Source organism: Chlorocebus sabaeus, chromosome 8, assembly GCF_047675955.1.
Source record: "Chlorocebus sabaeus isolate Y175 chromosome 8, mChlSab1.0.hap1, whole genome shotgun sequence".
NCBI classification, from domain to species: Eukaryota; Metazoa; Chordata; class Mammalia; order Primates; family Cercopithecidae; genus Chlorocebus; species Chlorocebus sabaeus.
This window is the reverse complement of record NC_132911.1, coordinates 72,471,705-72,485,226: the sequence shown is the minus strand read 5'-3', so window position 1 is coordinate 72,485,226 and position 13,522 is coordinate 72,471,705. Positions and strand designations below refer to the sequence as shown.

Below are 13,522 nucleotides of genomic sequence, written 5' to 3'. Positions count from 1 at the left end.
TCTAATTCCATATCCCTGACCCACTAAAACTAGGGGTTTATATAAAAGGGAAGAAATGTAACAATGTAAGAGAACAGGAACTAGGGAGGGGCAAGGAAGCAATCATGACAAATGAGGGGTCCTGGCATCTGATTGTCTGGATGTGGTGATCTGGTGACTTTCAGTTCTTTGATATTTTTTTGAGAGGCCTGAAAGTTGTGTCCTGAGGAAGGAACTCAGATAAAACAAATATAAGTTTTAAGCTTTAAGACCTAAAGTGTCAATTCCTATGTTTATCAAGAAGAACTGTCTATGGGACAACTGGGTCAGTTTCACCATGACTGGGATACTGCATGGGGTGGGTTCGTGAGAGCACCAGGTATCCTAAGGGAAACTTGGGAGGGAACCAGCTACTAGATGGTTTGATTAGTCTTTTATTCCTATACCCAGGTTGGACACCTAATTTGCACATCAGGACCACTGTGGACCATGGGGCAATGAAGGTGAAGACTGGAGCACTCATCACCCAAGGTGGCATCCCAAAGCCTCTCCAGTCTACTGAAGGAATACCCCCAGTTTACCATGGGTCTGTATCTCCTGTCATGCTGGGGAGGTGAAGCATGAGCACACGTGTTAGGAATAAAAAGATGGTGAACTATGCCTGGGCAAGACGAAGCCAGAGGAAACTGGTGGAGGTCCACAATGGTCCTGATGGGCAAATTGATTGTCCAACCTGGATATAGGGATGAAAGACTAATTGAACCATCTAGTAGCTGGTTCCCTCCAAAGTTTCCCTCAGTATAGCTAGTGCTCTCACAAAACCCACCCCACACAGTTTTATCCAAGTCACAGCCCCAACGTATGTTAGCAGAGGTGAATCCATAGGGGTCTGCAGCAACTCAATTCTTCCCTACTCAGAAGAAAGAATTCATCCGCTGAGCATAAGTCAGAGTGAGAGATCAAGGCAATATTTAGAGCAGGAGCGAAAGTTTATTTAAAAGTTTATTATTATTATTATTATACTTTAAGTTCTAGGGTACATGTGCAGAACATGCAGGTTTGTTACATATGTATACTTGTGCCGTGTTGGTGTGCTGCACCCATCAACCCGTTATTTACGTCAGGTATAACTCCCAGTGCAATCCCTCCCCGCCCCCCCGTGATAGGCCCCGGTGTGTGATGTTCCCCTTCCCGAGTCCAGGTGATCTCATTGTTCAGTTCCCACCTATGAGTGAGAACATGCGGTGTTTGGTTTCCTGTTCTTGTGATAGTTTGCTAAGAATGATGGTTTCCAGCTGCATCCATGTCCCTACAAAGGACGCAAACTCATCCTTTTTTATGGCTGCATAGTATTCCATGGTGTATATGTGCCACATTTTCTTAATCCAGTCTGTCACTGATGGCCATTTAGGTTGATTCCAAGTCTTTGCTATTGTGAATAGTGCCGCAATAAACATACGTGTACATGTGTCTTTATAGCAGCATGATTTATAATCCTCTGGGTATATACCCAGTAATGGGATGGCTGGGTCATATGGTACTTCTAGTTCTAGATCCTTAATGCAGGAATGAAAGGAAGTAAAGTACACTTGGAAGAGGGCCCACTGGGCAACTCGAGAGTTCCAGTGTGCCATTTAGTCCTTGTCTTGGGCTTTTTATATGTTGGCATGCTTGTAGGGTTTTGCATCTCTTCTTTCCTGATTCTTCCTTGGGGTGAGCTGTTCGCATGTACATGCCAGCACTTGGGAGGGGCCAATGAGCAGTATGTTTACTGGAGGTTGTGTGTATGATCACTTGAGGTGTTTTCCCCTTATCAGTAGAGTGTTCCTGGAGGAAGGTTATATGCCAATTAAACTCTACCATTATGCCTCTTAGTGTGCATGCTTGAGCACACTCAGCTAACTCTTGAGATCTTATTGGGAAACGGCTGCTCACCAGCTTCAGGTGTTTTCTATCTATTGGGAGATTGACTTTCCCTGGAGCCAGCAGTGACCAATTATCATTTTAGAGGGTTTAACAACCACCTGACTAGCACCTGATGGTCACCCAACTAGCACCTGATGGTCGCCTGGCATTCCTGGTGGGGTGGGGGGCTTCTCCTGCCCTGCTCATGTCTGTTTGGCTGTCCACTCTAATAATAGACACATAGTCCTTTCAATCTAGGAAAGCACATTCTTTCCTACCTGTTGTGGGACATTTTCTTCTGTTATTTTTTGATAATTTCCTCAGAAACATTTTTTCAAATCTCATTATCTGGATTACTACTTAGATGATGTTGAATCTTTTTGCCTAATGCTGTTTTCTTATCTTCACTCTTCTATTTTTCCATCTCTTTGTCTTTTGAGCAGATTTTCTCAACCTAAACGTTCCATCCTCCTGTTGATTTTGTGTGTATTTAGGAGATGGGATTTACTATTTGAGAGCATTTTGTTGTCATAGGGTTCCTTATTTATTTTGCTTTTTCTTTTGTAAATTGACAAATAAAAATTGTATATATTTATGATATATAGCATGATATTTTGATATATGTATACACTGTAGAATGACTAATCAAGTGAATTAACATATCTATTACCACAGATACTTAGCATTTTTTGTAGTGAAAGAACATTTAAAATCTACTCTCTTAGCAATTTTCAAGTATACAATACATTCTTGTTAATTCTACTCACTGTGTTGTAGAGCAGCTCTCCTCTACTTATTTCTGCTAACTGAAACTTTGGATCTGTTGACCAACATCTCCTCAACTCCTTCCTCCTTTAGCTCCTAGTAACCATAATTCTACTCTCTATTTCTTGTTTCTTTTTCAGACAGGGTCTCACTGTGTTGCCCGGGCTGGAGTATAGTGCCCTGATCGCAGCTTGCTGCAACCTCAAGTTCCCACGCTCAAGCAATCTTCCTGCCTCAACTTTCCAAGTAGCTGAGACCACAGGCATGCTCCATGACACCGGAACTTCTGAATTCAAGCGATCCTCCTGCCTCAGCCTTCCAAAGTGCTGGAATTACAGGCATGAGCCACTGAATCCTGCCTGCCCTCTGTTTCTATGTGGTATTTGTCTTTCTATGCCTGACCTATTTCATGTAACATAATTTCCTCCAGATTCATCCATATTGTCCCAAATGACCAGATTTCTTTCTTTTTTAAGGCTGAATACTATTCCATTGTGTATACATACTATATTTTCTTTATCTATTCATCTGTTGATGGACACTTAGATTGATTCCATATCTTGGCTATTGTGAATAAGCTGCAATGAACTTAGAAGTGCAGATACTGCTTTGACATATTCATTTCATTTTCTTTGGCTATATATCCAGAAGTGGAATTGGGCTGGAATATTTTTAATATTTTGAGGAAACTCCATATTACTTTCCATAATAGCTGTGCTAATTTACATTTCCACCACGAATGTATAAGGGCTTCCTTTTCTCCACATCCCCTCCAACACTGGTTATCTGTCTTTTTGATATGTTTTCTCTTCTCTGTAAAGCTGTTGATTGTAGCAATTTAGTTTTTCCAAAATTTTTTAAATCAAACTTTTGAAACATATAGCTGAAATGAAACAATTTTAGCATGAATGCTAATATACACCCAGCACCTATATTCTTGCTTTTCCACGTATTTACTCCCGAATTAATATATTACTTGTATGCTTTTGTAAGTAAACTGCAAACAAGTACATGCTTCTCCTAGATCCTTCCACATGCTCTGCCATTAACTAGAGTTCAATGTTTAATTTTTTCCTTTTGATGTACAATTAATACACAATTAATCTACACACACATTTTACTTAGTTCTGAAAAATGTGTACACTTGTATAACTCAAAGTCCATCATTATAGAAGATTACTATCACCCTAGCAAAATCTTTCATGTCCCTTCTCAATCACCAATCCTGACCACACCCCAAGAAAACTACTGTTCAAATTTTTCTCCATCATTGATTGGCTTTGACTGTTTTAGAACTTCATAAAAATAAAATACTGTAGTGAAGTATATATAATTTTATGACTAGCTTCCTTTGCTCAACACAATGTTTTTGAGATTTATTCGTATTGCTGCATGTCAATAGCTGGTTCTTTTTATTGCTGCATATTTCATTGAATAAAAATGCCAAAGCTTGTTTATTCATTCTTGTCTCACATTAAAGTATCTGGGGGATGTTTTCCACTTTTGGCAATTAGAAATGGAACAGATTTGAATATTGTACAGGCTTTTTATGCATATGTATGCTTTTTTGAGTAAATACCCAGAAATTATGTTACTGGATCATAGGTTAATATATGTTTAGTTGTAGAAGAAAATGCCAGCTCTTTTTTCCCAAAATAGTTGGCCCATTTTACACTCCCAACAATAATGGATGAGATTTCCAGTTGCTGCATATCCTTACCAAAAATTAGTTTTTCTAGTTTTAGTCATTCTGACGGGTGTGTAGTGGTATCTCTATGTAGTTCTAATTTGCATTTCTCTAATGACTAATGATGTTAAACACATTTTTATGTACTTGTTTCATGTACTTGTTGATATGTCTATTCAATTCCTTTGTCCATTTTTATGGAGCTGTATTTTGTTATTGAGTTGTAGGATTTCTTTACATACACTGCATACCAGGCCTTTGTTATATGCATGCTTTGCAATGTACATTGTCTTAAAATCTGTGGCTTGCCTGTTCAATTCATTAGTGGTGCTTTTGTTAAGCAGTTTTTGATTTTGATGAAGTGTAACTTACTAAGTTTTTATTATGGTTATTTGCTTTACGTTTCAGGCCCAAATTTTGCTTTCTCACAAATCACAAACATTATCCTATGTTTTCCTTCCAAAATTATATGGTTTTATGTATTTTCCATCTCAAAATATTCTCTAATTTTTTGCTGATTTATTTACTAACGAAATTTGAGGGATTTGCTATAATGTTAGGGATTTTTCTAGATACCACATTGTTATTGATTTCTAATTTAATTATATTATGCTCAGAAAACATATTCTGTATGCTTTCAACCCTTTACATGTATTGAGACTTGTTGGAGGGTCCAGCATATAATCTATCTCAGTGAACACACCATATTTACTTGAAAAGATGTGTATTCTGCAGTTGTTCAGTGTAGCATTCTATAAAATCATTTAGGTCAAGGTGTTTGATAGTTTGTTCAAATCCATCTACTTCTTCATTAATTTTATTTATCTGACTCTATCAATTGCTAAAAGAATTTTGTTAAAAATTGTCAAGTATGATTTTAGAATCATTTATTTCTCCCTTTGATTAATTAATGTTGTTTCATGAATTTTGAAGCTGTTCAGAGACCAAAAAAAAACCCAACTATTTATGAATATTGTCTTCCTAAATGGACTGATGATCCTTTTGGCATTATGAAATGTGTGTCTTTGTTTCTGGTGTTAATTCCTTCCTGAAGATCAGCAGTGTGATATGTTGTCATTTGCCTAAAGCCTGAAGAATGTCCATTAGCATTTCTCAAGGAGATAGTCTGTTGGTAAAGGATTCTCTTTTCTTTTTCTAAAAATGCCTTTATTTTGCCTTCATCTTTGCTGGTTGATAATTGGTTGTTAGATTTTTTTTTTCTGTCCTTTCAAGATGGTAATTATGGTGTATTGTTACATTGTTCACTTCTTTAGAATGTGTTGTTTTTCTCTGGATGCTTTCAAGATTTCCTCTTTATTTTGTGGTGTTCAGTGCTTTTATTAGGATGAGCCAAAGTTTAGTTTTATTTTTAATTTTTCAACTTGAAGTTTGCTAATTTTTTAAAAAGCCTATTGAGAGGTAGACTTGACATACAATAAGCAGCACGTATTCAAAATGTAAATTTGGATACATTTTCATACATATACACTCAGGAGATCATCACCGCAATGAAAGCAATGAACATATCTATTACCCTAGAATGTTTCCTTCTGCCTTTTAGTAATTCCTCCCACATTCCATCTGATTCACAGGCTCCCACTGATCTCCTTTCTGACACTATACATTTGCATTTCCTAGAATTTTATAGAAATGAACTCATACATTATGTATACTTTTTGTCTCACTACTTTCACTGAGACTCAATTATTTCAGGAGTCATACATTATTGTGTGTATCAATAGTTTGTTCCTTTTCATTGCTGAGTAGTATTCTGTTGTATGGATATACTACAATATGTTTATCCACCTGCTGATGAACATTGAGGTTGTGTCCACTTTGAGACCACTACAGACAAAGTTGCCATGAACATTCGTATACACTCTTTCTATTTTTCTTGGGTTAATACATACAAGTGGAATGACTGGGCCATATTGTAGAAGCATGTTTAACTGTTTAAGAAATTGCCAAACTGCTTCTAAACAGGTTGTAGCATTTTACATTCCCAAGAAAAGTGTTTAAGAGTTCCAGTAATTTCCTATCCTTACCAGCATTTGGTATGGGCAGTCTTTTTTTCACCTTGGTAATGAAAAAGAACTTAATAGTACTTAATGGTTCTATACAATTTTATTGCCAGTGTAGTTTCATGCATTAAATTCGTTTTGTTTAGTTTTGTGAGACAGAATCTCACATTTTTGCCAAGGATGGAGTACAGTGACATAATCTTGGCTCACTGCAACATCTGCCTTCCAGGATCAAGCAATCCTCCCACCTCAGCCTCCCAAAAAGCTGGCACTACAGGTATGCACACCATGCTCAGCTAATTTTTGTATTTTTTGTAAAGACAAGGTTTTGTCATGTGGCCCAGGTTAGTCTTGAACTCTGAGACTCAAGTGATCCACCTGTCTCGGCCTCCCAAAGTGCTAGGGTTACAGGTATGAGCCATTGTGCCCAGCCTAAAATTGTTTTTAATAACTTTAAAATTTGATCACAAAAATAATGTATGATAGAAAACTTCAAAAATATTAAATGATGCAAAAAATACCTGTAATTGTGTCACTTAGTCATAATGCTTGTGAACATTCTAGACTTTTTATTTAGATATATATGTTTTTAAAAAGTGGATTCTAGTTCACACACTGATTTATAATTTCACTTTTTTGTTAATACTAAATCATGAAGTCTTGAGGTCATGAAATCTTATTCCACTATGCCTTATCTTTAGAGGATGTAGAGTTTTCTGTCACATGGCAATGCCGTATTTTATAATATCAGGTTCCTATGTTAGACATTTAGGTTGTTTCCGGTTTTCACTTAAAAATTATGGTAAAATTAGCCCTTTATCAGATGGGTAGATTGTAAAAATTTTCTCCCATTCTGTAGGTGGTCTGTTCACTCTGATGGTAGTTTCTTTTGCTGTGCAGAAGTTCTTTAGTTTAATTAGGTCCCATTCGCCTATTTTGGCTTCTGTTGTCATTGTTTTTGGTGTTTTAGTCATGAAGTCCTTGCCCATGCCTATATCCTGAATGATATTACCTAGGTTCTCTTCTAGGGTTTTTATGGTTTTAGGTCTAACATTTAAGTCTTTAATCCATCTTGAATTAATTTTTGCATAAGGTGTAAGGAAGGGATCCAGTTTCAGCTTTCTACATATGGCTAGCCAGTTTTCCCAGCACCATTTATTAAACAGGGAATCCTTCCCTCATTTCTTGTTTTTGTCAGGTTTGTTAAAGATCAGATACTTGTAGATGTGTGGTGTTATTTCTGAGTGCTCTGTTCTATTCCATTGGTCTATATCTCTGTTTTGGTACCAGTACCATGCTGTTTTGGTTGCTATAGCCTTGTAGTATAGTTTGAAGTCAGGTAGTGTGATGCCTCCACCTTTATTCTTTTGCCTTAGGATTGTCTTGGCAATGTGGGCTCTTTTTTGGTTCCATATGAACTTTAAAGTAGATTTTTTCCAATTCTATGAAGAAAGTCATTGGTAGCTTGATGGGGATGGCATTGAATCCATAAACTACCTTGGGCAATATGGCCATTTTCACGATATTGATTCTTCCTATCCATGAGCATGGGATGTTCTTCCATTTGTTTGCATCCTCTTTTATTTCGTTGAACAGTGGTTTGTAGTTCTCCTTGAAGAGATCCTTCACATCCCTTGTAAGTTGGATTCCTAGGTATTTTATTCTCTTTGAAGCAATTGTGAATGGGAGTTCACTCATAATTTGGCTCTCTGTCTCTTGTTGGTGTTTAGGAATGCTTGTGAGTTTTGCACATTGATTTTGTATCCTGAGACTTTGCTGAAGTTGTTTATCAGCTTAAGGAGATTTTGGGCTGAGACGATGGGATTTTCTAAATGTACAATCATATCATCTGCAAACAGGGACAATTTGACTTCCTCTTTTCCTAACTGAATACCTTTTCTTTCTTTCTCCTGCCTGATTGCCCTGGCCAGAACTTCCAACACTATGTTGAATCGGAGTGGTGAGAGAGGGCATCCCTGACTTGTGCCAGTTTTCAAAGGGAATGCTTCCAGTTTTTGCCCATTCAGTATGATATTAGCTGTGGGTTTCTCATAAACAGCTCTTATTATTTTGAGATATATCCCATCAATACCTAGTTTATTGAGGGCTAATATCCAGAACCCACAAAGAACTCAAACAAATTTACAAGAAAAAAATCAAACAACCCCATCGAAAAGTGGGCGAAGGATATGAACAGACACTTTTCAAAAGAAGACATTTATGCAGCCAACAGACACATGAAAAAATGCTCATCATCACTGGCCATCAGAGAAATGCAAATCAAAACCACAATGAGATGCCATCTCACACCAGTTAGAATGGTGATCATTAAAAAGTCAGGAAACAACAGGTGCTAGAGAGGATGTGGAGAAATAGGAACACTTTTACACTGTTGGTGGGACTGTAAACTAGTTCAATCATTGTGGAAGACAGTGTGGTGATTCCTCAAGGATCTAGAACTAGAAATACCATTTGTCCCAGCCATCCCATTACTGGGTATATACCCAAAGGATTATAAATCATTCTGCTATAAAAACACACACACATGTATGTTTATTGCGGCACTATTCACAATAGCAAAGACTTGGAACCAACCCAAATGTCCATCAATGATAGACTGGATTAAGAAAATGTGGCACATATACACCATGGAATACTATGCAGTCATAAAAAAGGATGAGTTCATGTCCTTTGTAGGGACATGAATGAAGCTGGAAACTGTCATTCTGGGCAAACTATCGCAAGCACAGAAAACCAAACACCACATGTTCTCACTCATAGGTGGGAATTGAACAATGAGAACGCTTGGACATGGGGTGGAGAACATCACACACTGGGGCCTGTCATTGGGTGGGGGGAGTGGGGAGGTGAGAGGGATAGCATTAGGAGATATACCTAATGTAAATGTCGAGTTGATGAGTGCAGCACACCAACATGGCACATGTATACATATGTAACAAACCTGCATGTTGTGCACATGTACCCTAGAACTTAAAGTATAATAAAAAAATACAAAAATAAATAAATAAATAAATAAATCCTACAGGCTAAAAAAATATGGCAAAATACACATACTATAGTATTTACCATATTAACCATTTTAAAGTATAAAATTCAGTGTTAAATATATTCACATTGTTGTATAACCAATCTCCAGAATTTTTTCATCTTGCAAAACTGAAACTCTTATTTAACAACTCCACCATTCCCCTCTCTCCTGCAATTTAGGGAGACCACTGGGCCCAAATGGGCCACTTCTCCCTTCACTGCAGCCTGGAAGTGCTCTCAAGTCAGTAAGCTGGAGCAATCATAGTACTAACCTCATTTCTTTTCTGTTATCATTGCCTGATTTTCAGTGTCTTAAAAAGTGTTGTCCTGCATATTTCATCTAATCTGGGGGGTTGCTTTAGATAAGAGGTAAATCTTGTCTCTGGTACTCCATCTTGGCCAGAAGTAGCAGTCACGGCCATTATTTCCTCATATTCTTTCCCCTGATTCTCTCTCCATTCTTCTTCTGACACTCAACAATATACATATATAAGACCTTTTGCTATTGTTTCATAGGTCCCTGAAATGCTCATCCTCTTTTCCTTCTACTTTTATCCTTTTCCTTCTTCAGATTAGATAAATTATACTGATTTATCTTCAGGGGTTACTTACCCTTTACTCTGCCATCTCCTTTCTGCTGCTAAATTTGCCCAGTAAATTTGAATTTCAAATATATTTTCAATTCTAGAATTTCCATTTGGTTCTATCTCTCTTCTAACAATTCCTATCTTTTCATTTATTGTGAGTGGATTTCCCTTTGCTTCATTCAGTGTAGTTGTACATCCATTCTAAAATCCTATCTACCATTTCCAACATCTCGGTCACTTTGGGGTTCGATCCTTTTTAACTGCCTTTTCTTTTGAAAATGGGTCCTATTTTCCTGTTTTGCTTTGGTAATTCTGGATTACGTTCTGGACATCATGAATTCTATAATTTAGAAACTCTGGATTCTTCTAACTTTCTCCAAAAGGTGTTGAGTTTTTATTGGTAGGTAATTGACTTGGTTTGACTCAAACTCAACATATGCTGCTTGCAGTTTTCTTTGTGTTGCATGAATGGGATCGACCACCATTTTTTTTTCATAATTCATGTATGTAGAATTTGGGGATCCCCTCCTTTACTCATACATTTCCAGGATTTTTCCTTCACTTTCCAGTGTCTCTGATATATCTGAACTCTTTTCTTTGTTTCTTCAGACCAGAAAAATATATTTTTTTTCCTGATGTTTTAGCCACTCAGTGTTGTGCCAATTTCCAGCTGCCCTTAAGTAAAAAACACTTTAAAAGAGGGAGAGAGGAGAGTCCTTTCTTCCAAATGTCATTTCTCCTGTGGAATCTACCTACTTCTCTTCACTCTCTACTGTTTTCAGGTAGTTGTTTTCCATATTTTGTCCAAGGTTTATAGGTAATATATGATACCTATCAAGTACATTAACACATATAAATTATATATTATATGTGCTCAGCCTAGTAGTAAATGCCTTGGGCCCACAATGGAAGTGGTATCTCCAGTAATTTAGTTTTGAAGTTTTCCACGACTCTGCATTCTCTTTCTTTCCTTTGAAAAATTTACCATGTTTATTTCTTTTGGACCCCCTTTCATGTTAAAAGCTTGATTCTGGGTTGCCCTTTCATTTTTAAAATTAATGCACTAAGAGGCAGATTAGAAGGTCTGCCGTGGTGACTAGCTTATTAAGCAGTAGTAAGTGTAGCTCTGCTAAGGTTTTCTGATTATTGTGATGGAAGGCCCTCAAATGTGCATACCTACAAGTCCTTCTTGGGGGATTGGTCAGTATCTGGTCATATATTTCCTGATATCATGTTTATACTGAAAATATATTAACTAAGGTGATTGCCAATCACATAGATACAGATCTTTAATGAAGTTCCTTTTTCAAATGTATTGCATATGCTTTGAGTACATGTGTTTTTCTCAGTGAATACTTGCTATTGACTACATTAGATATTTCAGTTTAAATATCAAAAATGAAAACAAAAAAGCAGAAATCCTTCAAATCCTTAAAAGTCATTTTAAGTCCTAGGTGATTGCATGGTATTCCAATCACCTTTATTTTCACTGGAACTTTATTTATCCTTGGTAAGAGAGGCTTCTTTATTGCATATATTCGACGTTACAATCATACCAAGTGGCATCTACTTTATCACATAGATCTTACTCTTTCACACTTTCACGACATCACACAGAATATTCTTTCTTCCTAAAATGTCCCTTTCTTTCTCTATTTAGTCACTTTCCCTACAGTGATCTCCTCTTCTGTGAGTGGTTCTGACTTTTCCAGACAAACACACTCTCACTCACCCCTTCTGTGCTTACCTCAAACAGTATATTTACCTTCAACAAGTATTTACTTATTTTGCCTTCTAATTTTTTTTTTTATATATCTCCCTTAGTAGATTGTGAATTCTATAAAGGCAGGGACTAACACATTTTATGAAACTGTTTTACCAACTGTTAGCATCTTCACTTATGACCAAAAAGATCCATACCAGTCACATTTCACATTCAATCTATCCATGGTAAGAATCAGATTGCCCCATTTGGGAACTTATACTTTTATTATTATAGATAGCATTTAGTTGAAAAGTGTGTGTGTGTGTGTGTGTGCGCGCGCATGTGTGTGTAGAGGGGTAGAGGGGTGCTCTTTATCAACATCTTGGGAAAGTAGTAACTAAAGTTATTTTATATTCAAGTATTTAAAATTCTAACTTATGATAATTTAGAACCTCATTCTGTAAACTCGAATGCATTCATTATAGGTAACATAGAGTCTGTTACCCTTTATGCTACGGTGATTTCTGTTGTGAAATTTAATATGAGTGAGATGCTTGTTTCTATAATGAATTTGCAAATATGTGTTTCTATTTCGAAAAGCAGTGTATTCATGTGTGCAGGTGTCAGCTGGATAAATATATATAACAGCTTTTTAAGTATTATAAGTTTTACTTAATGATTGAGATGGAAGGAGTACTGTAATGTGGGGAAGCTTATGCTTCAATTATAAGTGACAAACTCTGGGACTGTTATATAGAGTAAGCCCAAATCTCTTCCAGATCTTCATGTTACTGAACTATTTGAAGGAGAACCCAGCAGCTGGTGTGTGAATCTGCTGAAGCATTAGAAAAAAAAATATTCTCCATGTAAATTTAGCTTAAAATTCTATAGAATTCTTTAGGGATTGCAAATAGATACAATAAATCATAGTTATAAGATACAACATAATAAAGAAGTGTTCTTATGGATGTCACGAGATTGCCCTATGCAACAACTTCAGAGATACTGAAAATATATGCGAGTGTAATTATATGTGTCTCTCTTTATTTTAAACGTGTCTAGTGTAAGTTTCATTGCACTCAAATAAAATACATCTCCCAAAATTAGCATGCCACCAATTTCCTGAGAATTCTTACAAATTTACTCACCCAAAAAGTGAAGAAAATAAAAATTTAACCCTGAGAATGTTAGCTTCAACCAAATGGAGTCTGGAGAATCAAAGAATAAGAGTAAAGGGTGAAACAGAATCAAAACAATGCTAGTATGATAAAGGTTTTGCTGGCAAATTTAATAAATTTTACGACAATTTAATAAATGGAAGGCAGGAAGACCAGGATACTTACTTTAAACCTTTTTTTACCTTCGAGTCCGGCCAGGATTGCCAAACTTCTTTGATGACTAGAATGAGCCCAGGCACTTTACTATAATAATTCCCCTGGAAACCCTTACTTTAGTTGGCTTGGTGGCCCCTAGTGTAATCAGCAGTGAATCAGTACAAGTCTGTAGCAAACTCAATCCCTGCCTCCTTAGAGGAAAGAACTCGGCTGAGGGACAGAAATAGGGCATAAGGTAGAGGTAGAAACTGAGGCAAGTTTTATAGCAGGCGTGAGAGTTTATTTTAAAAGTTTTAGAGCAGGAATGAAAGGAATTAAAGTGAACTTGGAAGAGGACCAAGCAGGTGACTTGAGAGATCCAAGTGCCCTGTTCAGCCCTGGACTTGGGTTTTTACATTGACATGGTTCCAGGGTTTGTGTTTCTCCTCCCTTGAGCCTTCCTTTGGGACAGGTTGTTGCTTAACTGTCACTCACAGTGTTGGTCAGCATTT

The 13,522-nt window shown here is 36.9% G+C and overlaps 1 long non-coding RNA gene across 4 annotated transcripts in view; it reads left to right on the top strand.

Moving 5' to 3' along the window:
* LOC119624918 (uncharacterized) overlaps positions 1–12,793 on the top strand; it is a 36,202-nt gene extending 23,409 nt beyond the window's left edge. For all 4 annotated transcript variants that reach the window (XR_012093710.1, XR_012093708.1, XR_012093709.1 and 1 more), the window contains 2 exons: positions 430–565; positions 2,790–12,793. This is a non-coding gene — a long non-coding RNA (uncharacterized lncRNA). The remainder of the gene's footprint in view (positions 1–429; positions 566–2,789) is intronic.
* The last annotated feature ends 729 nt before the right edge of the window (positions 12,794–13,522 follow it).